Consider the following 26,169-nt stretch of genomic DNA (forward strand, 5'->3'; position numbering starts at 1 on the left):
GCTATTTATTTACTTAGCTGTAGTATTTCTTGGTTAGCATTAGGTTAAAGCGGGATCTGTGTGTGTCCCCACTGCCTTCTGGGAGACACACAGGTCCCAGAAGACAGCGGGGACCATTCATATCACACAGCACGACTCGCGCATGTGCAGTAGGAAACAGGCAGTGAGGCCGTAAGCCTGTTTCCCGTAGTAAGGATGTCGGCGCCTGCACCTGGAGCCGAGGGACAGGCTGGCTTCGGGTCAGAGAAAGGGCTGGAAACACACCGCTCAAAGCCACCTGTGAGGATCTGATGAGCTGCTGAAGCAATCCAGGTGCCTGCCTGATCCGCAGCCAGGGAAATCCAATGGAAACAAAGAAGACTGGTGGCACATCCAGGCGTAAAATCAAAAAAATTTATTGAAAGTCCATAAAATCAAGTGAACAGGACAAACATCAATCTAAAAAAGGTGCTCAGTGAATGCGTTTCACAAAGACATGCTTACTCATCACTGACAGCTTTGGGTGAGGACATCACGGGCTCCCTGGACAGGTAAGTGTTCTTATATTAAAAGTCAGCAGCTGCAGTATTTGTAGCTGCTGACTTTAATTTTCTTTTCCCCAGGCGGAACTCCGCTTTAAAGTAGATTGGTGACCTTGAGAAACTTCTTAGCAGTGACACATTGGGGGTTATTTACTAAAGGAAAATCCACTTTGCACTGTAAGTGCACTTGAAAGGGCATTGGAAGTGCACTTGGAATTAAAGTCACTGTAGATCCGACGGATTCAAGAATTTTAGCTTGCACATGATTGGATGATAAAATCAGCAGAGCTTCCACTCATTTCAGACTGTATTTCCAAGTGCACTTTTAGTGCACTTTCAAATGCACTTGCAGTGAAAAGTGGATTTGTCGTAAATAACCCCCATTGTTACAAAAGGTTTTTCTTATGTGAGATTTAATTAAGGAGCCTGTGGGTATGCTTTTTGAGGCTGGGTTCACATATATGCAAATTGGATGCTGATTTTTACTCTCTAATCAGTATGCTTTTTGGACTGCAACACATCTGACACTAATGCCCTGTACCCACGGTCAGACTTTCTGACAGAAAATGTGCGATCGGATCATGTTGCCGGAAAATCCGATCGTGTGTGGGCTCCATCTGACTTTTTCCGTCAGAATTTCCGACACACAAAGTTTGAGAGCAGGATCTAAAATTTTCCTACAACAAAATCCAATCATTTAAATTCTCTGATAGTGTGTAGACAATTTCCAACGGACAAAATATCACACATTCTCAGAATAAATTACTAGACGAAAGCTATCGGCTACTGGCCTCCTTATAGTCCCGTCATATGTGATTTACGTCCCCTCGTTCTGAACAATGGGATTTTCCGACAACTTTGTGCGACCGTGTGTATGCAAGACAAGTGTGGGCCAAAATCCGTCGTAAAAAATCCGACGGATTTTGGCATTACAAAGTCCGACTGTGTGTACAGGGCATAATACCTTGTGCTGCTTCTCACTGCTTTCGCTGTAGCATTCAGGCACTTACACTGCTTGCATTAAAAAATATTTTTAATGATATATTAATGGATTCAAAGTTACAGTAAATTGTGCCTTTTATATCTGCTAGGAGTTCAGCTTTAACACAAGTCTGCAAAATATGCAAAGAGTAGCAAATTCTTACCTTATCTGTTCTTGAGATATTAATGTAAGCCTTACGGACTCTTTTGTGAAACTGTTTGGTAAGTGAAAGGATTTATCTTCATTATACAAACCTGAGCAGTCTGTGTTTCATGAGAAAAACTGCAAACTCAAGCTTCTCTGTAGTCTCAAAAACTCTGAAAGCATCCCACCAAAACTAGGACTATTTTTGTAGAGAAAATGAGAACTTCTTTAAAAAATTAATTTCTGGGGTTGGGAATCCAGAAACGTATTGTTCTGAGTCAGTGGAGATGATTTACTAAACGCAAATAGCCTGTTCAATTTTCAGAGGAAGTTGCACTTGCAGGGCCCGTGTTACCACTAGGCAAACTAGGCAGCAGCCTAGGGCGCCCGGCCACTGGTGTTCCTACTCTCTTCTCTCTGCAGAAAGCAAGTCTCAGCATCAGCAGGCAGCCGCTGCTCCGATCACACATCACACATCACACATAGGGGTTTATTTACTAAAGGAAAAGACACTTTGCACTGCAAGTGCACTTGAAAATGCACTGAAAGTGCACTTGAAAGTAAAGTCTCTGTAGATCGGTGGGGGACATGCAAGGAAAATAAAAAACAGCATTTTAGCTTGCACATGCCTGGATGATAAAATCAGCAGAGCTTCCACTCATTTCAGATCTACCCCTTTGGATTTAGAGCGACTGTACTTTCAAGTACACCTGTAGTGCAAAGTGGATTTGCCTTTTGCAAATAACCCCCATAGTGTTAGAGGCGTAACAGAGGTGGAGCACTGTGTCTGTGTCCTGACTCCCGAATGAATGGAATGAGTGGCCGGAGCCGCTAAGTCAACACTCCCGCGCATGCGCATGGGAGTTTTCATCCTGGCAGGGTCTGGCGTCTGCCGGACTTTCAGCCGAGAATCCCCAGTGCGCATGCGCCGCTGAAGTCAGTGGCTCATTGCGTGGGGAATATCTCCTAAACCGTACAGGTTTAGGAGATATTCTTTTTACCTACAGGTAAGCCTTATTATAGGCTTACCTGTAGGTCAAAGTAAAAAAAAATTACTATACAACCGCTTTAATCACCATTTGGGTTGACTGTGGGGACTGTGGGGACATTTATACAGTAATCAGTGCATTTTTATATCACTGATCGCTGTACAATTGTCAATCATCCCAAAAATGTGTCAAAAGTGTCTGTGTCCACCATAATGTCACAGTCATGATAAAAATAGGAGATTGCCGCCATTACTAGTAAAAAAAATAATAATAATAAAAATGCCATAAATCTGTCCCCTATTTTGTAGACGCTATAATTTTTGTGCAAACCAATCAATTTACACTTATTTCAAATTTTATTACCAAAAATATGTAGAAGAATACATATTAGCCTAAACTGACAAAAATAAATATATATAAATATATATATATATATATATATATATATATATATATATATATATATTTTTTTTTTTTACTTGGGGATATTTATTATAGCAAAAAGTACAAAATATTGTGTTTTTTTTTTTTTTCAAAATTGTCACTTTTTTTTGCTTATAGGGCAAAAATTAAAACTGCATAGATGCAAAAAGAGATAAAAGAGCAGGGAATATCAAATACCTTGAAAAGAAAGCTCTATTTGTGGGGAAAAAAGGACATCAATTTTGTTTGGGTATAGCGTCACACGACCACACAATTGCCAGTTAAAGCGACGCAGTGCGTATCGCAAAAAATGATCTGGTCATTGAGCAGCCAAATCTTCCGGGGCTGAATTGGTTAATGTGCAACTACAATTTTAGTGCAGATACACTTATCTTTAAAATACTCCAGCCTCCTTCCCACTTTAACCTTCCTAGCGGTAATCCTGAGTGTGGCTCAAGGTGAATTTTCATTACCAAAAGCGGTAACCCCGAGCCATACTCAGGATTACACTGAAGGATCCAAGCACAGTTACTTACCTTGCCCCCAGGATCCTGCGACATCCTCCCGTTGTGCCCTCTGCCTGGTGTATTGTGTGCCGAACTCTGTTCCCTGTGAGCGTTGCGACTTACGGGGACGGAGCCCGGTGCCAATATAAAAAAGTGTAAAAAACAAAACAAAAAAACATACAGTACACTGTAATCTTACAGAATAAATTACTGTATCTAATCATTTCACATCACTTTTGTCCCTAATGCTTTACCCAGTGCCCTACATGCAATTTTATATTATATATACTGTTCTTTCTGCCTGGAAACCTGAGAATGTCCATAGCAACCAAAAAGTGTCCCCTTCCGAAAAAAAATACGGTTTTAGACCAGCTAGAAAACAACAAGAGTAAATTAAAATAACTTGCAGAATTGAGCGATAGTGATTCGTAGGGAAATTTGTCATCAAACACTGAAAGTAACGACAGCGACAATTCTGCAACTGAGCAAATTTCAGTGTTTTTGATTTGATTACATTACTGAATATATATATATATTTTATTATATTATTATTTGTTATGCTGTATGTATGTTTTTAACATTAAATACTAAACTATTGTAACTTTTCTCTGGCTCTTGGTGAGCTTCATTCATCTATAGTTGGAGGCTTTCTAAAGGAGAGGTCCTTGGAGTCCCTATGCTGCAATGGTCTTTGCTAGATCAACATGCTATTTTAGGCGTTTATGCTGCTGTGTTGGCAGCTACTCGCTTTGGTGAGTTTGAAATTCACTTGTTGATGGTGGGAGATCACTGAAGCACTTCTTATGCCGTGTACACATGAGCTGTTTTTCCATCGGAATAAACTCTGAGGGTTTCTCCGACGGAATTCTGGCGGAATTCCTCTCAAGCTGTCTTGCATACACACGGTCACACCAAAGTTCGACTGTCAAGAACACGGTGACTTACAACACATACGACGGGACTAGAAAAAGGAAGTTCAATAGCCAGTAGCCAAAAGCTTCCATCTCGTACTTGCTTCAGGACATGCATCGTTTTTGGCACGTCGGAACAGCATACGGACGAGCGGTTTTCCCGATAGGAATTGGTTCCATTGGAAAAATGTGGAACATGCCTTTTTTCTAGGTCCATCAGAATTTTCTACGTAAAAAGTCCAATGGGGCATCCACACAATTGGAATATACGATGAAAATCTCCCGTCTGACTTTTTCTGTCGGAAATTCTGCTTGTGTGTACACGCAGGGGCGGACTGCCAACTTATGGGGCCCCCGGACAATAGGAGATTTTGGGGCCCCCGGGCAATAAGAGAAGATTATGGGGCCCCTGGGCAATAGGAGATTATGGGGCCACACATTATACACACACACACACACACACACACACACACACACACACACACACACATACAGTATACACACACACACAATATACACACACAGTATACACACACAGAATACACACACACACACTGAAAAGGTACCAGAGAGGCGGGACAGCTTTAATCTTGGGATTTATAAAAAAAAAAAACACAGATTTTTACATACTGTCCCTGGTTTTATTGAGGCTGGCAACCATGATGGGGTCCCTTAGTGGTATGGGGCCATCGGGCAGTGCCCGAGTGCCCAAATGGTCAGTCCGCCCCTGTGAACACGGCATAAGAATAATTGCTGTATAACAAAGGTGTTTTTGCTCTATATATGTCACTATATTGGATAATACACCGGGATTTCAGCCTCATTACTTGGACTTTATTGCATTATTCATTAATGCTTTATGCTTTCCATTTTATAAGCTTTTGAGACGCTGCACTATTATTTTGTACATTTTTACCGAAGCACAGATATAGCCTTACCATGAATTATTTCACATAGCGTGGATATCACTTTCTTTATGTGATAGGATGCAGTCACTGTTCGAAAGACAATTTTCTACCTGGCTCAGTCAATTTTGAAACCAACTTTTGTCCAGCTGGGTGGTTCCAATAGGGCCATCTGTGGCTTGAATTACACCCAATCCAGCAGAAATTTACCAAAATTTGAGCCATGTATGCCTAGCTTTTAACTGATGGAGGGTGGCTTTCGAAAATAAGTGTGACTGCAGTTAATGTTTGTTCATTTCAAATATTTTCCATTACTGGGCTACAGTTTAGATCATATTTTGCTATTTTTGGAGCAGTGTGGGAGTGTTTGGAAATGACATCTGGCAACCTTTGTGTGTTGTACTTTTCACTGTATAATATGAGTTGGAAAGGTTCACCTTGTGCTGCTCCCACCTGCCATTTAGATGGGATCAATCAGGCACATTCGTTTTTTTAAGAACATACATACATTTATAAGGCTCCTCGATACATTCATAATTACGTTTTTCTTTTCCAACCATGCTATACCATACAGATGAAGCTGATAACATTTACATATGCATTATATAAATAAAAAATGTGATTCGCTTTAACACAATTCTCGCCTTTGCTGAATGTGCCCTTTTACTGAGCTGAAAAAGGTCATCCATGAACTATTATTCTTTACTTTTATAATCAGAAGAATGTAACCACACAAGCAGGATTATTCTGGATGAATATGTGCAGAATGTAGTAATTTAAATTGGATATCAACTTTAAGAGTTTTCACTACAGTAAATCTCATTAGTTGTTAGTTAAGGGTTACAGCGATAATCTTTATTGCTCTTTGCATTGCTTCCCTGAAAAAGTCGATAGGAGTGAATCTATGTAGGGAGGTAGGGAAAATGACATACTGATCCTTTCCTGTACGATAAGAGCAATCTTCTGACTGTTTAAATGCACTTACGCTAGGCGTTGTTCTTTTTCATATAGAAAAGGTTTTGCTATATTGATCTAACTGTAAACCTGTTCAAAAAAAAAAATCTCTCCCATTGCCCCCACTGTGTGCTACGCACCCTTTGATTTCTAAGGTTTACACTGCTCACTCCTCTCATCTCTACCACCACTGCTAAAATGTCACACCACATCGCATTATTACCACATCGCTGTATTCTGCTCTTTTGTTCGATCAATAAAAAAACCTTTGTGAAAAAAAAAAAAATGTCACCAGTATTGCTGACACTTGCAAACTCTATGGCTTGGCCCTCACCCCCTGTCTGACAAAATTTGGTCCTAGCAATTGGTTGTTTAATGTTACATCGTGGAGAAGGGGGCATGCCAAATGTCCCCCCCATACTGGTCAGATGTGGGCATTGGAATGGTTATGAGCTGAGACAATGGGGTTGGTTTACTAAAGGAAAAATAGATTGTGCACTTTGCAAAGTGCAGTTGTACTCTGTAAGTGCAGTTGCTCCAAAGCTTATTGAATGAGCAGAAGCCTTGCTGACTTCCATCATCCAATTATGTGCAAGCACAAAATCATTTTTTTTTCTTTGCACATGATTGGGTATTCTTTGCAAATTGAAGCTTTATCTCATTTACTAAGCTCTGGAGCAACTGCCCTTGCAAAGTGCAGAGTCTAATTGCCTTTCTTCAGGAAATGTTCCATCCGCTGATAATATCTGTCTTTTGTGGTGCAGTACTGAGGTCCACCAGCAGGTGTCTCCTGCCAGTTTGGAACTGTCAAGAGAGCTTTTCCCTGCTGATGTTATGTCATCTTCGGGCTGCAGTACTGGCATCCATCAGCGGATGGATCCTGGCAGTGTGGAGCAGACAGCACCTCCTGCAATCAGGTGTCACTTGAGGCCAATCACAGGTCTATAATAATAGCTATAATAATAGCTGGCAAGCACTCACATGTTTGCCTTGGTATTGTCCTTGTGCCCTGACCTGCTGCTGTGTGCCCTGTTCCTGTTCCTGTTCCTGTGCCCTGAACCTGTTAACTGTGTTTCTGATCCTGTTTCCCTGTCCTGGTCCCTACCCTGTCCCACCTGTTCCTGTCATCCCTGCGCTGCAATCTGATCCGTCCATCCTCTCCCTGTCCTGCGTTCCTTCCCCCATCGGCTGATCTCCCTGTGTATGACCTTGGCCTGGCTTGCATCTCTGATTCTGGAACTGCCCTTTGTTTATCTGCTGATCCTCTGTGCATGACCCTGGCCTGGCTATAGTTTATGATCCTGGTATTTCCCATTTATTGTACATATCTGTCTTTTGTTATTTGGGGGTCTCTGTCTGTTGGTTGGTTTATTGCACTGTGTGGTTGTGTTTATATTATTCACTTTAGATTAGTAAATCTTCATATTTCACTTTTACACATTTGGGTTTCCTTTGTTGCAGTCCACACAGTTCTGCTCTTATCTGATACGTGACACATTTAGTAAATCAACCCTAATGAGAGTGCATTGAGGAACCAGATGGTGTGATCAGGGCTAATTTATTTTTGTTTTATTTTTAAATGAGAGGTTTGCAAAGATATAAAAAAAAAAAAATTTTTACAGTAAGGATATTAGTTTTTTTGTCATCTGTGTCCTTTTGGGGGGGGGGGGTGTCCCTTAATTTCCTGCCCTTTAACCGCTTGCCGATCAGCCGCCTTCATTTTACTGTGGCAGGTCGGCATGATCTCGCCAGCCGTCATAGCTATACATTAGGTTTTTATAAGCACAGTGGTGATACACAGGTGTGAGGGCGAGAGTGTGTATTATTGATTTATAGCTATACGCTAGCTCGCGGAATCAGGATAGCAGACGCCCACTGCACAGCAGGTGTGCCAATGCTCATGGCTGACGGTCGCGATGACCACCGGCCATGAGCGGTCATGGGCATGAGAGGCAGAACAGGGACGTGTGTGTGTGTGTGTGTATATATATAAACACACAAATCCCTGTTCTGTTCTGTGACAGATTGTGAGTATTAACTAGGAACCACAATGTGTCATTTCTTCTACGTCAGTCCCCTCCCCCTACAGTTAGAAACACACCTAGGGAACACAGTTAACCCCTTGATCACCCCCTAGCGTTAACCCCTTCCCTGCCAGTGACATTTTTACAGTAATCAGTGCATTTTATAGCACTGATCCCTGTATAAATGTCAATGGTCCCAAAAATGTGTCAAAAGTGTCCTATGTGTCCGCCATAAGGTCGCAATCCCAGATAGAAAATCGCAGATCACCGCCATTACTAGTGAAAAATTAAAAATAAAAATGCTGTAAATCTATCCCCTATTTTGTAAACACTATAACTTTTGCGCAAACCAATCAATATATGCGATTTTTTTTTTTTTTACCAAAAATATGTAGAAGAATACATATAGACCTAAACTGAGAATTTTTTTTATTATTTTTAAAAAAATTGTGATGTTTATTATAGCAAAAAGTACAAAATATTGTGTTTTTTTTTTTCAAAATTGTCTCTCTCTTTTTTTTTTATAGCGCAAAAAATAGAAACTGCAAAGGCGATCAAATACCACCAAAAGAAAGCTCTATTTGTGGGAGAAAAAAAGACATCAATAAATTATATTAACAGCGCGATTGTCAGTTAAAGGGACGCAGTGCCAAATCTCAAAAAATGGCCTGGTCATTCAGCAGCCAAATCTTCCAGGGCTGAAGTGGTTAAATGCAAAGTAAAATAAATTCCCTCTTATGCCCCATACACACGATCGGATGTTCTGACCACAAAATCTATTGGATTTTTTCAGACGAATTTTGGCCAAAACTTGTGTTGCATACACACGGTTTCACAAAGTTGTCTGAAAATCCAATTGTTCTGAACAAGGTGACATCAAACACGTACGTCGGGACTATAAACGGGCCAGTAGCCAATAGCTTTCATCTCTTAGTTTATTCTGAGCATGTGTGACACTTTGTCCGTCGGAATTGTCTACACGATCGGAATTTATGCGATCGGATTTTGTTGTTGGAAACTTTTAGATCCTGCTCTCAAACTTTGTGCGTCGGAAAATCCGACGGAGCCCACACATGGTCGGAATTTCGGACAACATGATCCGATCGCACATTTTCCATCAGAAAATCCGACCGTGTGTATGGGGCATTAGACTTACCTCTATGTTTGTTCTGGTGACAACTTGAATTTTGAGTTCCCTTACATCAGATTGCTTAATAAATCTTAGTGACCGGTGGCTCCAGCTGGTACTTTCCTTTTCCTTGCTATTGAATTTGTGGAGTTCGTTTCAGTTTTTCAAATTACTCTTTTTTTATTTCTTTAGATGAACGGTAAAAATCTGTGTACGCTTTTCTTGTTTTCTAATAATAAGTAATTTTCAGACAGCGTGAGGCACAGAAAAAACACCTATCCTGTAAGCGTACAGTCCCCAAAGTAATCACATTTACACAAAATGAAAGCGAAAAGCCACTGACAAGTAATAATCTTCAGTGACAAAATGCGTGCAAGTAGCAAGTTCTTGTACACAATATCATTTACTTGTAAAGATCCAACGATACTGTTTTCTATAAAGTATTTACAAAAAACGATTCATATTTAACATTTTATGAGCAGCAGAAGTGTAATACTCCAGACGTTCACAGAAATACATGAGACTTCCCGATGCTATCTTCTCAGCATAGAGAATGTTTTTATAGTCCAGTTTCAGCTAAAATATTTTTGAGTTAGTGGGGAAGGTTCAGATGCCTTCCTAGTGGTTAATTTTTGCATGATTAAAGAATAATTCTGGGCATCAGGATGTTATACATGGTTACATCAGTCCAGCTTTGACCCTGGAAGCAGGAAATCACTTAACCACTTTCAGACTGGACCATTTTGCTGGCTTAAGACCAGACCACTTTTTGGGATTTGGCACTGCGTCACTTTAACTGACAATTGTGCGGTTGTGCGATGTGGCTCGGAAACAAAATTGACATATTTTTTCCCCACAAATAGAGCTTTCTTTTGGTGGTATTTGATCACCCCTGCGGTTTTTATTTTTTGTGCTATAAACAAAAAAAGAGCGACAATTTTGAAAAAAAACTCATTATTCTTTGCTATAATAGATACCCCCCAAAAATATATAAAAAAAACATTTTTTTTCCTCAGTTTAGGTCGATATGTATTCTTCTACATATTTTAGGTAAAAAAAAAACGCAATAAGCAATTATTGATCGGTTTGCGCACAATGTATAGCGTTTAGAAAGTAGGGGATAGTTTTATGGCATTATTATTAAAATCTTTTTTTTTTTACTAGTAATGGCAGCAATCAGCGATTTTTATTGTGACTGAAACATTATTATTGGCACATTTTTGGGACCATTGTCATTTATACAGCAATCAGTGTTATACAAATGCACTGATTCCTGTGTAAATGACACTGGCAGTGAAGGGGTTAACCAGAGGGTGGCAGTGTAGGGGTTCCAATCACAGGGAGCAGAGGTCAGTGTCACTTGTTGCTAGGCAGAACGAGGAGATGCTGTTTACTTCCGCATCTCCCTGTTCATCCTCCCTGTGAGACCATCGCGGGTATCCCCGCGGCGATCGAGTCTGCGAGACCCACAACCGGACTCTTGGGTCTTATTATAGGCTTACCTGTAGGTACAATCAAAAAATAACTTTACTTCCTCTTTAAGGTGTCAGCATACCAAGGCATTTTGGACAATTTCATGCCCCCAACTTTGTGGAAACAGTTTGGGGATGGTCCCTTCCTGTTTCAATATGACTGCGCACCAGTGCACAAAGCAAGGTCCATAAAGACATGGATAAGTGAGTTTGGGGTGGAGGAACGAGTCCTGACCTCACCCCGATAGAACATCTTTGGGATGAATTTGAGTGGAGAGTGCGAGCCAGGCCTTATAGTCCACATCAGTGCCTGAACTCACAAATGTGCTTCCCATAAACATACTCCTAAACCTTGTGGAGAGCCTTCCCAGAAGAGTTGAATCTGTTATAGCTGCAAAGGGTGGACCAACTCAATATTGAACCCTACGGACTAAGACTGGGATGCCATTAAATTTCATTTGTGTGTAAAGGCAGGCATCCCAATACTTTTGGTAATATAGTGTATGTGCAGCATAATGCCATCTCCATTCCTTGTGAGGGGAACCAGCAGTGCAGCCTTGTGTCTTCACAGCCGGTTCCCTACAGCACATGCACAAAGAGCTCTGTGCTTTGTGAATGGCCCAGGGAGGCTAGGAAGGAGGAGGGGGCCAAACTTCAGGACGAGTACTTGTCAAAAACAGGTACCCGCTCCACCCCCCACTGAAAGGTGCCAATTGTGGCAGTGAAGGGCGGAAGATGTAAACAAGTGGAGCTTACCCTTTTGGGTGGAGCTCTGTTTTAATCGTGGTGGCACTGCCCTGGCTGTGCTTTGCGATGGGACGGTGTAAATCTTAGGACTGCATAGACAAAAATGCTAATTATTTAGCAGGCAAAACATCTCATACATTTATGTTATTTGTGCATTTAGATGTTTGACTGGAGTTTAGATTTATTCAATTAGTGCAGAGTATACTCATACATACTCGGATATATAGAAAAGTTTTAGGGCTGTTACAAAATGATGTTTGTTATTCTAGCACATAAAAACCATAGCAAGGTGCAATTTAACAATGGCAACATCTCACAAACTGTGGTGTGAAGAAGAAAAGCTAAAATGGCACACAGATGCTCTGTGAAGTACCTGTTATGTCACAGGGATTTCCCTGCATTGCAGAGCCAACATGAGTTATTTTCAGCCATCAGCAGCAGCACTGCCTCATCTACAGACATCTGTGGGATATTTCAGGTAACAAGATCTCAGCTTCAAGCATATTTTTCAATCAATGTAATTGGGCTAATCTTGAGCTATTTTTTTGACTAATAATATTGTTAATATTATTAGTATTATTATTATTCATTTTATTATTATTAATGCTATTATTATAATTTATAAAAATCATGCTCAAAACTGCCTGATTACGCTGATTAAAAAAATATTATGGAAGCTGAGATATTTTTATTAATATTACTACTGCTATTAATTAGGGGGTTGGGCCGAACACCCCCCGGTTCGGTTCGCACAAGAACTTACCGATCAGGCAAAAAATTCGGCAGAACACACAAACACTGTTAAAGTCTATGGGACACGAACATGAATAATAAAAAGTGCTAATTTTAAAGGCTTGTATGCAAGTTATTGTAATAAAAAGTGTTTGGGGACCTGGGTCCTGCCCCAGGAGACATGTATCAGTGCATTTTTTTTTTTAAATGGATGGAGGAAGAAGCGGGGGAAAGAAGAAGACATTATTAATAAAGGAATTGCCAAAAACCGGCAATTTTTTTTACCATTTTTAAATTTTTTGTGAAATGGTAGGGGTACATTGTACCCCCATTACCATTTCACACAGGGGGGAGGCCGCTATCTGGGGGCCCCCTTGTTAAAGGGGCCTTCCAGATTCTGCCCGCATACCCCACAACTACCGGGTAAGGGTTGCGGGCATCAACATGGGGACAAGGTGTTTTGGGGGCTACCCCAAAGCACCCTCCCATGTTGAAGGCATGTGGCCTGGTACGGATCAGGAGGGTGGTGCTCTCTCATCCCCCCTCTTTTCCTCCAGTCTGCCAGGTTGCGTGCTCAGATAAGGATCTGGTATGGATTTTGAGGGGGAACCCTACGCTTTTTTTTTTTAAATTTGGCACAGGGTTCTCCTTAATTTCCATATCAGACCCAAAGGGCCTGATATGGATTTTAGGGAGACCCCCACGCATGTTTTTTTTTTTTTTTTTTGGTTCAGGGGTTCCCCTTAATATTCATACCAGACCCAAAGGGCCTGGTAGTGGACTGGGGGGGGGGGGTCCCATGCTCTTTTTTTCAATGATTTTTATCTCTATTGCCGAGACCCGACAATTCATTACAGCCACGATCAGTTTTAAATGACAGTTTTTTCCTTTAGAAATGTAATTTTGCTGTGGTATTGTTCTAAACACGAGAAAAATGTACCACTTTACAGGCATACTATAGATACCCCCCAAGGCACAATATTTAAAGGAATATTTAATTTTTATTGTTTCACTTTAAGCATTAAAAAAAATCACTGCTCCCGAAAAAAGACCGTTTAAAAAATAAATAAATCATTGATACATGTCCTCTGGTCCCCAAACACTTTTTATGACAATAACTTGCATATAAGCCTTTAAAATGAACACTTTTGATTTTTCATGTTAATGTCCCATAGACTTTAACAGTGATCCTGTGGCTTTGGAATTTGCCCCGAACAACGCATATTGTATGGTATTCGCAGAATATCCGAACAACCAAAGTTCGGCCCGAATTTATGCTGGGGCCGAACCATTCGCCCATCCCTACTACTAATAGTAATAATAATAAAAATAATAATACAGCATGATGATATAGCATGTTGCATATAAGGCCAGATTTGCCATAGTGTATCCCTGACATATTTTGTTCAGTTTTGTAGTAGGAAAGGGTTAAACCCCCCTTTTTTATGAGCTTTTGTTGTGCTTCCATCGAAGTCTACAAAAACGCACTATGCAGCACCAAAAGAAGCACCTCCACCTTTTCAAAAATTGCACTGCACCGTCCATGTTGGGTACCATAGAGAAAAGTGTGATTTCCATTGTTAACCACATCAATACTGGGCATTTTTGCCCCCTTCCTTCCCAAACCAATTTTCAGCTTTCAGTGCTCTCGTACTTTCAGTAACAATTGTGCGGTCATGCTACACTGCACCCAAATTAAATTTTTATCATTTTGTTTGCACAAATAGAGCTTTCTTTTGGTGGTATTTATTCATTCATTTATTCATTTTTTTTATTTTTTACTTTTTGCGATATAAGCGAAAAAAGCATGGAAATTTGGAAACAAAACAATATTTTCTTCTTTCTATTTTAAAAGAGATTTTTTTCATACATTTAAGCCAAAATGTATTTTGCTACATGTTTTTGGTAACAAAAATTCTTTTAAGTGTATAATAATTGGTTTGTGTGATCACGGACAGATGCACGCAAATGATCATCTACAGATGTGTGCAGGTGTTCACGGACATATGTGTGCAGATAATCATTGGGACATGTGATTTTAGAGGGACATATGTGGGGGACAGGTGTTTTTATTATTTGGGGACATGTGTTTTGGGGACATTATGTGGGGACATGTGTGTTTTACCTGTGTGGTGACACTAGGTTGGTGATCAGTGAGTAAAAAACTGTAAAAAACAGCTCATACTCACGGATCACCAGCCGGCTGCAGCGATCCGCTCTCCTCTCCTCACGACAACTTCTGTGTGAGGAGGGGAGAGCCGATTGCCTAGGAATCGGCTCTGTGTTTACATCAAATGATGGCTGTGATTGGACACGGCCGTCGTGTGATCAGGAGGGCTAATCACAGAGCCCTCATGCCAATCGGAGATGCGCCGTCTCTGGGCGACACAAACATGCGTGATCCCCCTCCTTCTGAGGGACATCCCTGAACGTCCTCTCAGAAGACGCAGTCGAAACGCAGTCGAAATTGCACTGGTATGAACGGGACCTCACAGTCCATTTAACATGTATGGGCTACCTTAGCGCGGTAGTAAAGTCCGTTCTGTGATTTTAACCTACAGGTAAGCTTATAATAAAGCTTCCATGTAGGTAAAATTAATATCTCATAGACGTGCACTGTTTAGGAGATATTTGCCCTTTTGACAGCTGGTGATGCCACGGCACATGCACTCTGAAGGAACGGCATACCTGTGCTGTTCCTGCAGAGCCTTGTGCCATGAACATGACTCCTGCATGCATGCGCGGGAGTGACATCATCGCAGCTCGACCATTCAAGCTGCCAGAGCCTGCGAACCTGGAAGGAAGACTGGGTGAAGAAGGAGGAAGCCCTGTCAGTGGTGACAGGGCATCCCTGGAGGGTTTCCTTTTAAGGTAACCATTTCATAATATGCTAATATGCAACGTCATTATGCCATTGCCTTGCTGGGGATTTTTATTTTTTTGTCTAATGCCGCAGTTAATTACCTTTTTAACAAAGCAAACCTTAAGACATGATAATTCTGTGCATTAACCTGTGAACAACATGTGTTGCACTATTATACATTTTAATAATTTATTTTGTTATTGTCCAGACAAGACAATAGCTAAATGGTTTGCGTTCTTGCAGTGGAGCAATGAAGGGAGTTTGTATGTCATGCTCATGTTTGCATCATTTTCTTTTGGGCATTTCTTTTTTCTCCGCTACTCTAAAAGCACACTGGAAGGTTAATTGGCTGTACTGAGTATGCATGATCATGGCTTTTGTGGCATTAAGCTGTGAGCGTCCCTATAGCTAGGAGCTGATATGATTAGTTCAATGTCAAAGTATTGTGGAAAACAAGTAAACACTACATGCTGCAAACGATAGACATATATAGCAGATAATAACATAAGCACTATAGAATTTGGAAAACTAAACAAATCTTGATACACTTGAAAGAATTTAAATTATCATGAAGCCTAAAATAAAAAAAGTGTCTGCCATATACAATTTATTTTATCAATTATTTCCTTTTTTTGTCTTTCTCGCTCTTCTCTGCAATATCCCTGCCAACTTGACTTAAAGTACATATTAAAGGCACTGCCATGGGGCTGAAATGACTCTGAATAGAAGACATTTGCTGAGCTGCAACCTAGAAAGTCATTCTATTGGAAGGGAATACTTTACTGGTCACAATACTTTAAAACATAATGGGAAATCAAACAGTTGGGCTTGTTTAATAGAGCAAAGTGTTTTAACCCATAGATGCCAGTAGGCTTCACATCTTGAAAGCAAAGAAAGATGAATGTTTTCTGACCACTATATTCTTATAAACATTGTTAATCCAGAGAAGGGCAAAATGAAACGCCAGTGAGAAAGTGGTTACTGTTTGTTTTCCAACCAGGCTTTGTTATTTTGGACCAGCCTTTCTTAATCAGTGTTCTGTGGAACCCCATGGTTCCTCCAGAGGTTGTGTGAGGTTCTTTGAGCAATGTGTAATTTCTTCCTCTTAGAAAAGTTTCTAAGGATACCAATGATCTTTTTAGCTATCTGTAAGAGGGAGATTCTTCCTACTGATCACATATATTAAGAACATTCTTCCCAGTAGCCATCACACTAATGTACCATGAGCTGTAGATATAGTAATTATAATCAGGGGTTCCCCAAGACCAGAAAGTTATTTCAAGGGTTCCTCCATGTTAAAAAGTTTGAGAAAAGGCAGTCTTGAATTATGCTTTTAGTCGAACAATGATTGACGTCTTGCAGGAGGTGGGCACCAGAACAACATGTGCTGCTGGTACTTTCTAGCGCAGGTTGATGGCTAAGTGAAATGCCTTAACTGAAATAGACAAGAATTAGATCACCCCCTAATTTTGGTCAATATTCCCAGCCTTTTGCCAAGTGAAAAATTTACATTTACATAATAAAGATGAATTTTACCCCATGTGTTCATTTTAGCTCCACCCTTGCCTTTTTTTTTACTGGAATTATCTTTATCAAGCATACCTACATGCTCACAAATCCAACTCAGCTGCTACACACCCAGTCCCATACTGCCATCTTCCTTTGTGGCATCATCAGGAGACGGTTGTCTATTCCTGATTCAGACAGCATGAACCCTGATGATGAACCGCCGGGTCTGCCATCTTCCAGCCGCTATGTTAAAGCTAATGCTTTCTAGGATATATGACATGCATATCCGAGGATGGTTCAAGAGCCTAAGAAACATCATTCTTTCCTAGGCAAAAATGGAGGAGGAGGGGGAGAGAACTAGAGTGTAAAAAAAAATAGAAAAATTAAAAAAAATTGCTTTTTAGATTGTGGGGGTTTAGGCTTGTAGGGATATAACGTGTTTTTTTTTTTTTTTTTGGAAGGAAGATCTGCTTTGAGAAGTTTGGATGGAGTTAAGCTTGAAAAAAAATATGAATTTGTTCTTATAGATGTAGATATGATCCCAAACCTAAATGTGAACATTATATAAACAACTCAATTGAAACTTTAATAGGAAAATATAATGAAGCCAACTAATCTATTCGGCATAAGGTTAATGAAATGACACATTGAGGGAAAAATGACTACAGTTCATGAAAATATGAACTGAATAAAATATGAGTCAAGCCTTAGGGTATGTTAAACTTGCTAATACAGTTAGTTACTTGAAAATTTAAATGAACAAAAATCATATGATTTAACAATTATACAATACGTTTTTGGCTTTTGCTCCCAGGAAAGTTCTCATTACTAAAGACACAGATTGTCGCTGGAGGTAGCTCTTTGCTTTATATATAAGATACTTTAGATATATTTCATAACAAGCCACCAAAGAAAATTCGAAATGTCTTGCATAAAAGAACAAAAAAATTAAAATGAGCAAAGAATAATATTATTAAGCTAGAGATAGCAATTTTATCAGAGGGGCTTATTAAAAATGCATGGAGTATTAATGTGGTTTAATAAATGTGAATATGAATGTTGGTTATTTAGTGTATGATAGGTTTTCATGTTGTTTGCTCCAAATAAGTCTATTGAAACGCTCTCTGTAGCAACTATATACATTATCTCACAAAAGTGAGTACACCCCTCACATTTTTGTATTATGTTTACATATCTTTTCATGTGACAACACTAAAGAAATGACACTTTACTGTAAAGTAGTGAGTGTACAACTTGCATAACAGTGTAAATTTGCTGTCCCCTCAAAATAACTCAACACACAGCCATTAATGTCTAAAGCGCTGGCAACAAAAATGAGTGCATCCATAAGGGAAAATGTCCAAATTGGGTCTAATTAGCCATTTTCCCTCCACTGTGTCACGTGACTCTTTAGTGTTACAAGGTCTCAGGTGTGAATGGGGAGCAAGTGTGTTAAATTTGGTGTTATCGCTCTGACTCTCTCTTATAATGGTCACTGGAAGTTCAACATGGCACCTCATGGCAAAGAGGTTCTGAAAAAAATAATTATTGCTCTACATAAAGATGGCCTAGGCTATAAGAAAATTGCCAAGACCCTCAAACTGAGCTGCAGCAGACCATAGAGTGGTTTAACAGGACAGATTCCATTCAGAACAGGCCTTTACATGGTCAACCAAAGAAGATGAGTGCAGGTTGTCTTTGGGAAATAGATGTATGAGTGCTGCCAGCATTGCTGCAGGGATTGAAGGGGTGGCTGGGGTTAGCCTATCAGTGCTCAGACCAAACTCCGCACGCTGCATCAAATTGGTCTGCATGGCTGTTGTCCCAGAAGGAAGCCTCTTCTAAAGATGATGCACAAGAAAGCCCACAAACAGTTTGCTGAAGACAAGTAGACTAAGGACATGGATTACTGGAACTATGTCCTGTGGTCTGATGAGACCTAGATAAACGTATTTGGTTCAGATGGTGTCAAGCGTGTGTGGCGGCAACCAGGTGAGGAGTAAAAAGACAAGTGTGTCTTGTCTACAGTCAAGCATGCTGGTGAGAGTGTCATGGTCTGGGGCTGAATGAGTGCTGCCGACATTGGGGAGCTACAGATCATTGAGGGAACCATGAATGCCAACATGTACTGTGACATACTGAAAAAAATTGTTGTTGCTCAAACTGAGCTACAGCACGGTGGCCAAGATCAAAAGGGCTTGCCATGGTCGACCAAAGAAGTTGAGTGCACATGCTCAGCGTTCATATCCAGAGGTTGTTTTTGGGAAATAGATGTATAAGGGGTGCCAGCATTGCTGCAGAGGTTGAAGGGGTGGGGGGTCATCCTTTCAGTGCTCAGACTATATCCGCACACTGCATCAAATTGGTTTGCATGGCTGTTGTCCCAGAAGGAAGCCTCTTCTAAAGATGATGCACAAGAAAGCCCACAGTTTACTGAAGACAAGCAGACTAAGTACATGGATTACTGGAGCCATGTCCTGTGGTCTCATGAGACCAAGATAAACTTATTTGGTTCAGATGGTGTCAAGCGTGTGTGGTGGCAACCAGGTGTGCAGTACAAAGACAAGCTTGTCTTGCCTACAGTCAAGCATGGTGATGGGAGTGTCATGATCTGGGTCTGCATGAGTGCTGCCAGCACTGGGGAGCTACAGTTCATCGAGGGAACCATGAATGCCAATGTGTACTGTGACATACTGAAGCATTGCTTGATCCCCTCCCTTCGGAGACTGGGCTGCAGGGCAGTATTCCAAAATGATGACAAACCCAAATACACCTCCAAGACAACCACTGCCTTGCTAAAGAATCTGAAGGTAAAGGTGATGGACTGTTTCCAGACCTAAACCCTATTGAGCATCTATGGGGCATCCTCAAATGGTAAGTGGAGAAGTGGAAGAGGACTCCAGTGGCAACCTGCTTAGGGGTGTACTCACTTTGTTGCCAGTGGGTTAGAAATTAATAGCTGTGTGTTGAGTTATTTTGAGGGGACAGAAAATTTACACTGTTATACAAGCTATACACTCACTAGTTTGCATAGTACCAAAGTGTAATTTCTTCAAGGTTGTCACATGAAAAGATATAATAAAATATGTAAGGGGTGTACTCACTCTTGTGAGATATATATATTGTAAGATATTGGAGTTATTCAGTTCAAATGGTGTATGCGATTTTAAGAAACACATGTAAGTCCAGACTTCATTTTCAAGGGCATGGCAACCCCCTTTTATTTAAAGGAAGCAAAAAGTAAAAAAAAAAAAAACAGAAATTTCCCTCACAGGTGGTTCCACTATTAGTGCATCATGGTTATTCAACCTCCTTGCTTACCTACTGATGACACAGCTGCTTCAGGCCTCACACCTAGGCCATCGGTCTGTTCCTCACACCTGTATGCTTGGTTCAAGCTCTCTCTAAGCTTACCCAGGGTTCAAATTGTCACCTGCAGTTTCTCTAAAGAACATAGGTCTTCCCAAACCCATACACAGACTCCAAGACCTCCTGTCTCTTTCTAATGGAGTCGTCTCCTACTGGGACCCTCCCGACTTCCTAGGCCAGACTTCCTGTCTGCCGAGCGGAGCTGTCTCCAAGTCTGAGCCCTGAACTCTCTTCCTGGGAGGATTATGAAGCCAGCCGACAGGTGTGCAATTAGCAAGCCTAACAAAATCAGTCGTAACCTGCCAATATACACTGTGACACGTGGTTTTGAAGTTTTGGTGTTCTTGCAATAAAGTATGAGTCCAGCCAAAACTTACATTTTCATAAAAAAAAAATGCTAGAGTTTATGTAGACCTAAATACAATCACTAAAATCGAATATACTTTGAGCATGTTAATATAATATGTTGTATTTAATATTGCAGCTGCGGCTTTGCTTAAAAATGGATAATCCTACCATAAAGGTTCTTTTAGGAAAAGTGTAATTTTTATTAAGAAAAAAAAATTCCCAATGCTTTAGCAAATTAAATGTTTTTCGGTTAGGATTTAGATCTACTTTAAAGCCTATAATGATTGTAAAGGTTTTTTTTTTTTTTTTTTTAAATAACAAATATGTCATACTTACCTCTAGACTTGTGCACAATGGAAAATTTAGTTTAGTTTTGGTTCGTTGTCATTCGTAAATACGTAATTTTGTTCTGTTATATTCGTTATGTTACGTCAATACGTTTTCGTATAATTCGTTATTATTCGTAGAGTTTCGATATTCATTATACTGAATCTCGAATCCTGTCGAATTCATTTGTTATATGCGCTATAATTTCGTTTGTATTCTTTGAAATTTGTTATTTATGTATGTATATACATTCGTGATAATGATTCGTAGTTTGGAAAGTCGTTTGTTTCTTGAATCTTTTAACACACACAATGACAACGTCTCTTCTCCTAAGGCTCAAATATAATACAACACCCTTCTAACTCAGTTCTCAGGAATGCACATTGCCAGTAATCCAACCTCTGGCACAAAATGAATCAGCTGATTGGACTATAAGATTTACTTTGAGTTGACCTTTTGTTTCATTAGATCTTTAAAGAATTAACAAATCATGTCAAATTCATTTGTTATATCCGCTATAATTTCTTTCGTATTTGTTGTAATTCGTTATTTTTTTATTCAGACATTCAGATGCATCTGAATGTTCGAAAGATGCAAAATTCGGCCGAATTTCGATTCGATTGCACAAGCCTACTTACCTCTTCTGTGCAAGGGTTTTGCACAGAACAGCCCAGATCCTCCTTTTCTGGGTTCCCCCGGGGGTGCTCCTGGCTCCTTCTCCTCATGAAGTGCCCCTCGGAGAGCTGCATTCAATGGGGGAACTTGTGCAGGCATGCTCCTGAGTCCTTCTGCATCTATTGACACAGACAGCGGGACTCGGCTCTGCCCCCCCCCCCCCCCGGCTCATGTGTCACTGGATTTGATTGACAGCAGCAAGAGCCAATGGCTCCTGCTGCTATCAATCTATCCAATGATGACCCAAGACAGTGGCTGGAGCTCCTGGACTCGTTCTCATCGCTGGAACGATCATGTTCAGGTAAGTAAAAAGGGGTTTTGGGGGGCAGCTGCACCACAGACGGTTTTTTACCTTAATGCAGAGAATGCATTAACGTGAAAAACCTTGAGACTTTACAACTCCTTTAAATGAGGGCAAATTATATTTTCCCTAAATATTCAATCCATATGTACTCTTATGTGACTCTTGATGTCCATTCTTTATCTCTTTCAGATCTGTGTAGTAATAGGGGTAACCTTAGACTCCGCAACATTTCCAGAATATGCCCCTTTTTAACTAATGACACCACCAAGTTTCTAATTCACTCCCTGGTCATCTCTTGCCTTGACTACTTCAACTCCCTCCTCATTTGATTACCTTTACATAGACTATGCCCTCTTCAGTCCATAATGAATGCCGCTGCCAGACTCATCCACCTTACCAGCCATTCAGTGTCCTCCACCCCTCTCTGCCAATCCCTCCACTGGCTTCCACTCACCCAATGAATAAAATTCAAAGTACTAACAATAATTTACAATGCCATCCATAACTCTGCCCCTAGTTACATCACTAACCTAGTCCCAAAATACCAACCAAGCCACTCTCTTCGGTCATCCTAAGACCTCCTGCTCTCTAGCTCCCTTGTCACAACCTCCCATGCTCGCCTCCAGGATTTCTCCAGAGCTTCTCCCATCCTTTGGAACTCCCTACCCCAATCTGTCCGACTGTCCCCTAATCTATCCATCTTTAGACGATCCCTGAAAACCCTTCTCTTCAAAGAAGCCTATCCTGCTTCTAACTAACACTGTTTTACTTCCATCAGCTCCTCCCCCTACAGCTATTACCTTTTGTATCAATTGACCCTTCCTTTTTAGATTGTAAGCTCTAACAAACAGGGCCCTCTGATTCCTCTTGTACCAAATTGTAATGTAACTGTAATGTCTGCCCTCATGTTGTAAAGCGCTGAGCAAACTGTTGGTGCTATAATAATAATAATAATAATAATAATAATAATACAAAAGAAAACAACTTTTGCAAATTGCCCCTGTAATAAAGACTGGCCACTGCTGCTCTCTCCTTGTGAAGGGTAAATGTAGGGTGCCATTTACAGAGTGCTTTGGATTTCCTAAATAAATGCAAAGTGTTCTCTGATTGGATGAGGTGGAGAGCATGATATCTCTTCTCTGCCTCGTCCAAGCAGAGAACGCTTTGTATTCATTCAAATAATGCAAAGTATTTTCTGAATGGTGCCTGTGCCAAGTGGCCAAACCCCAGTGTTCAGAATGCAGCAGAGTAGCTGCTCAGCACAGGACCCACAAGCAAGTGAAGATGACTGGAGTAGTGGTGTCAACTACAGTAATTTCCAGCTTTCAGGGCCATTGGGCAGGCATGGTATATTCATATAATTGGAAGGTGAATATAACCTCACACCTACACCGTGTTCAATCACTATCACCTTGTGGCGCTAAAGTGGGTAAGATCACTCTCTCCGTAGTACCTACAAAACTATATAATGGAGGTGTACAGAGTAGGCTATCCCACCCTTATTAACTACACCTCAAAATAGAGGTGTAGTTAATAAGGGTGGGATAGCCTACTCTGTACACCTCCATTATATAGTTTTGTAGGTACTACGGAGAGAGTGATCTTACCCACTTTAGCGCCACAAGGTGATAGTGATTGAACACGGTGTAGGTGTGAGGTTATATTCACCTTCCAATTATTTGATTGATATTTATTTAAGTGGCAGCTGGGGGGGAGGTTGGGTGCTGGCGCAGTGTTGACACACTAGGTGGCGGTATTTCATGTGTGTAGTATTTGTGATGGTATATTCATAGGAAAATAACAGTGCAGCGCTAAGAATATATACAGAAACAAAATAACAGATTGCTCATAGCATAAAATGTTAAAAAGTCCCCTTTGGTATAAAAGATGGATATAAAAGTTGACAGATAAGATCTCCTTAGCGGTGATAAGGGTGTTCATAGACATTCATGTGATATCTCCTAATCAGTAATTCCTCCACCAGCTAGCCAAACCGCTCACCTCAATCACTAGACCCCTGAGCTAACAGTTGGGTCAAACAGGCGTTCGCCACTTAAAGTGGTCACAGATGGAAGCTTGAATGTACAGATGAATACGATACGATGTCCAACCACTTTTAACAACCGCACATTGTCACTCTTAAATTCCAACCGTAGTACCATGAAAAAAACAATGAAAAAATATATAGTGCACATTGTGTGGCTAAAATACTTTCTTTTTATTTATGTGTGTGGTTATTAAAAGTGGTAGGACATCGTATTGTATTCATCTGTACATTCAAGCTCATTTTGTGTTAGTAGAAGTTTGGTGAGTGTTGACTCACGTTTTTAATTTTACACTTTTCATTTCGCACTTTTTAATTTTGCGCTTTTCATTTTGCGCTTTTCAGTTCGTTTCTGAACGGCCATTCGTCAACCAGAAATGTTCCGGAATCGGGGGAGATAACATGTTATTTATTATTGGCCAGTTATTGCTTTGACACAATTTTTTTGTTTGAATAATGATTTGATTTGTTATATTTTCTATATTTTTGGATGCATAGAATGCACTTTCTGGTTAAGTTCTATTGGCAGATAGCATGTCTAATTTTATTTGTTTTCTTTTTTAATGGACAATAAAAAAAGTGTGGAGAATAATACTTGGCTATGTGTTTTACTTCAAATGACAGTTTGGGAGTAGGCAGTTACATTCTAAAAAATACAATGTAAAATTGACAAGGGACACCAATATAGTTGTATCTTTGATCTTAAAAACTTCAGGATTATGGTGTTGTGGTAACTTGCCCAAATAAAAAAAAAACCATAATATTGTTCTTGATATCACTAGAAAAAAAAAGCCTTTGAAAATAACTCCATCAGTATCACCAGCAAAGCAGCTTCATTTTTATCCCATTAAAGAAGAAGAGAATGTCCGCTGCATTTCGAGATTTCATAATTTGCCATGTCACAAATGTTAATTCTCCATTACGAGCGCTAGTTTACAAGACCGACCGCTTCTAGCTTGTCCTTGCTTCCAAGAATGCGTGTTTGTACTTTGGACTTTTGTCTGATGGACTTGTGAACACACACTCGGAAAATCTGACAACAGACATTTGGTGGAACATTTGAAAACCTGCTAGCCAACATTTGTTGCTGGAAAGTCCGACAACAATTGTCTGATGGAGCATACACAAGGTCAGATTTACTGCCCACAGCCTGCCATCGAACATTTCCTGTCGGAAAGTCCGATCGTGTGTACGCAGCTTAAGTGTAACTACCCGGGAACAAGATTATCTCTGGGTTTTTTACTTACACCGTATAACACTAAATTCAATGGAGGCTTTGCCACAGCAACAAATCAGGAAAGTTCCATTGTCAGGTCTGGCTTCTAGTTTGTTGTTGTTGTTCAGTCTTTTAGTCCTGTCTGACTCTTCGTGGCCTCATGGACCATAGCGTGCCAGGATTTTCGGTCCTCCATTGCCTCCCGGAGCTTGATTACTTTATGTTCATTGTTTCAATGATGCTATTTATCCATCTTGATTTCTGTCGTTATCGTCTCCTGTTTTCCAGCATCAGGGTCTTTTCCAATGAGTCCTTTCTTCACATTAGGTGGCCAAAGTATTTCAGTTTCAGCTTCAGAATTTGTCCTTCCAGTGAATATTCAGGGTTGATTTCCTTCAAGATTGACTAGTTTAATCTTGCCATCCAAGGAACTTTCAAGAGTCTTCTCCAACACCATAGTTTAAAAGCATCAATTATTTTGGCATTCAGCCCTCCTTATGGTCCAACTTTCACAGCCATAGGTTACTACTGGGAATACCATAGCTTTGACTATTCGTCACTTTGTCGGTAAGGTGATGTCTCTGCCTTTTATAATGTTATCTAGGTTTGCCATTACTTTCCTCCTAAGCCCTTGTACACACGGTCGGGCATTCCGACGGAAAATGTCCGATTGGACCGCGTTGTCGGATAATCTGACTTTGTGTGGGCTCCTTTGGACTGTTTCCATCGGAATATCCGACGGACAACGTTTTAGAGCTGGGCTATAAAACTTTCCGACAACATGATCTGATCGGACTTTGTCCGATTGTGTGTAGAGAATTCCAATCGGACAAAGTGCCACGCATGCTCAGATCAAATTCCTAGACCAAAGCTATTGGCTACTAGCCTGAACGTAGTCCCGTCGTTAACAAAATAACGTCATCACGTTACGTACGATCGGATTTTCCGACAAGGTTGTCCGACTGTGTGTATGCAACAAAAGTTTCGGACAAAACGCGACGGATTTTGTTGTCGGAATGTCCGACCGTGTGTACAAGGGCTTAGAAGCATGCGTCTCTTAATTGCATGGCTAGAG

The 26,169-nt window shown here is 40.5% G+C and overlaps 1 protein-coding gene across 1 annotated transcript in view; it reads left to right on the plus strand.

Annotated features, from left to right (window-relative positions):
• CCDC85A (coiled-coil domain containing 85A) overlaps nt 1-26,169 on the plus strand; it is a 453,688-nt gene that overhangs the window by 260,007 nt on the left and 167,512 nt on the right. The gene's annotated exons all lie outside the window — the stretch shown is intronic.

Source organism: Lithobates pipiens, unplaced genomic scaffold (assembly GCF_037356315.1).
Source record: "Lithobates pipiens isolate NorthernLeopardFrog02 unplaced genomic scaffold, aLitPip1_a1.2 Scaffold_18, whole genome shotgun sequence".
In the NCBI taxonomy this organism is placed as follows: Eukaryota; Metazoa; Chordata; class Amphibia; order Anura; family Ranidae; genus Lithobates; species Lithobates pipiens.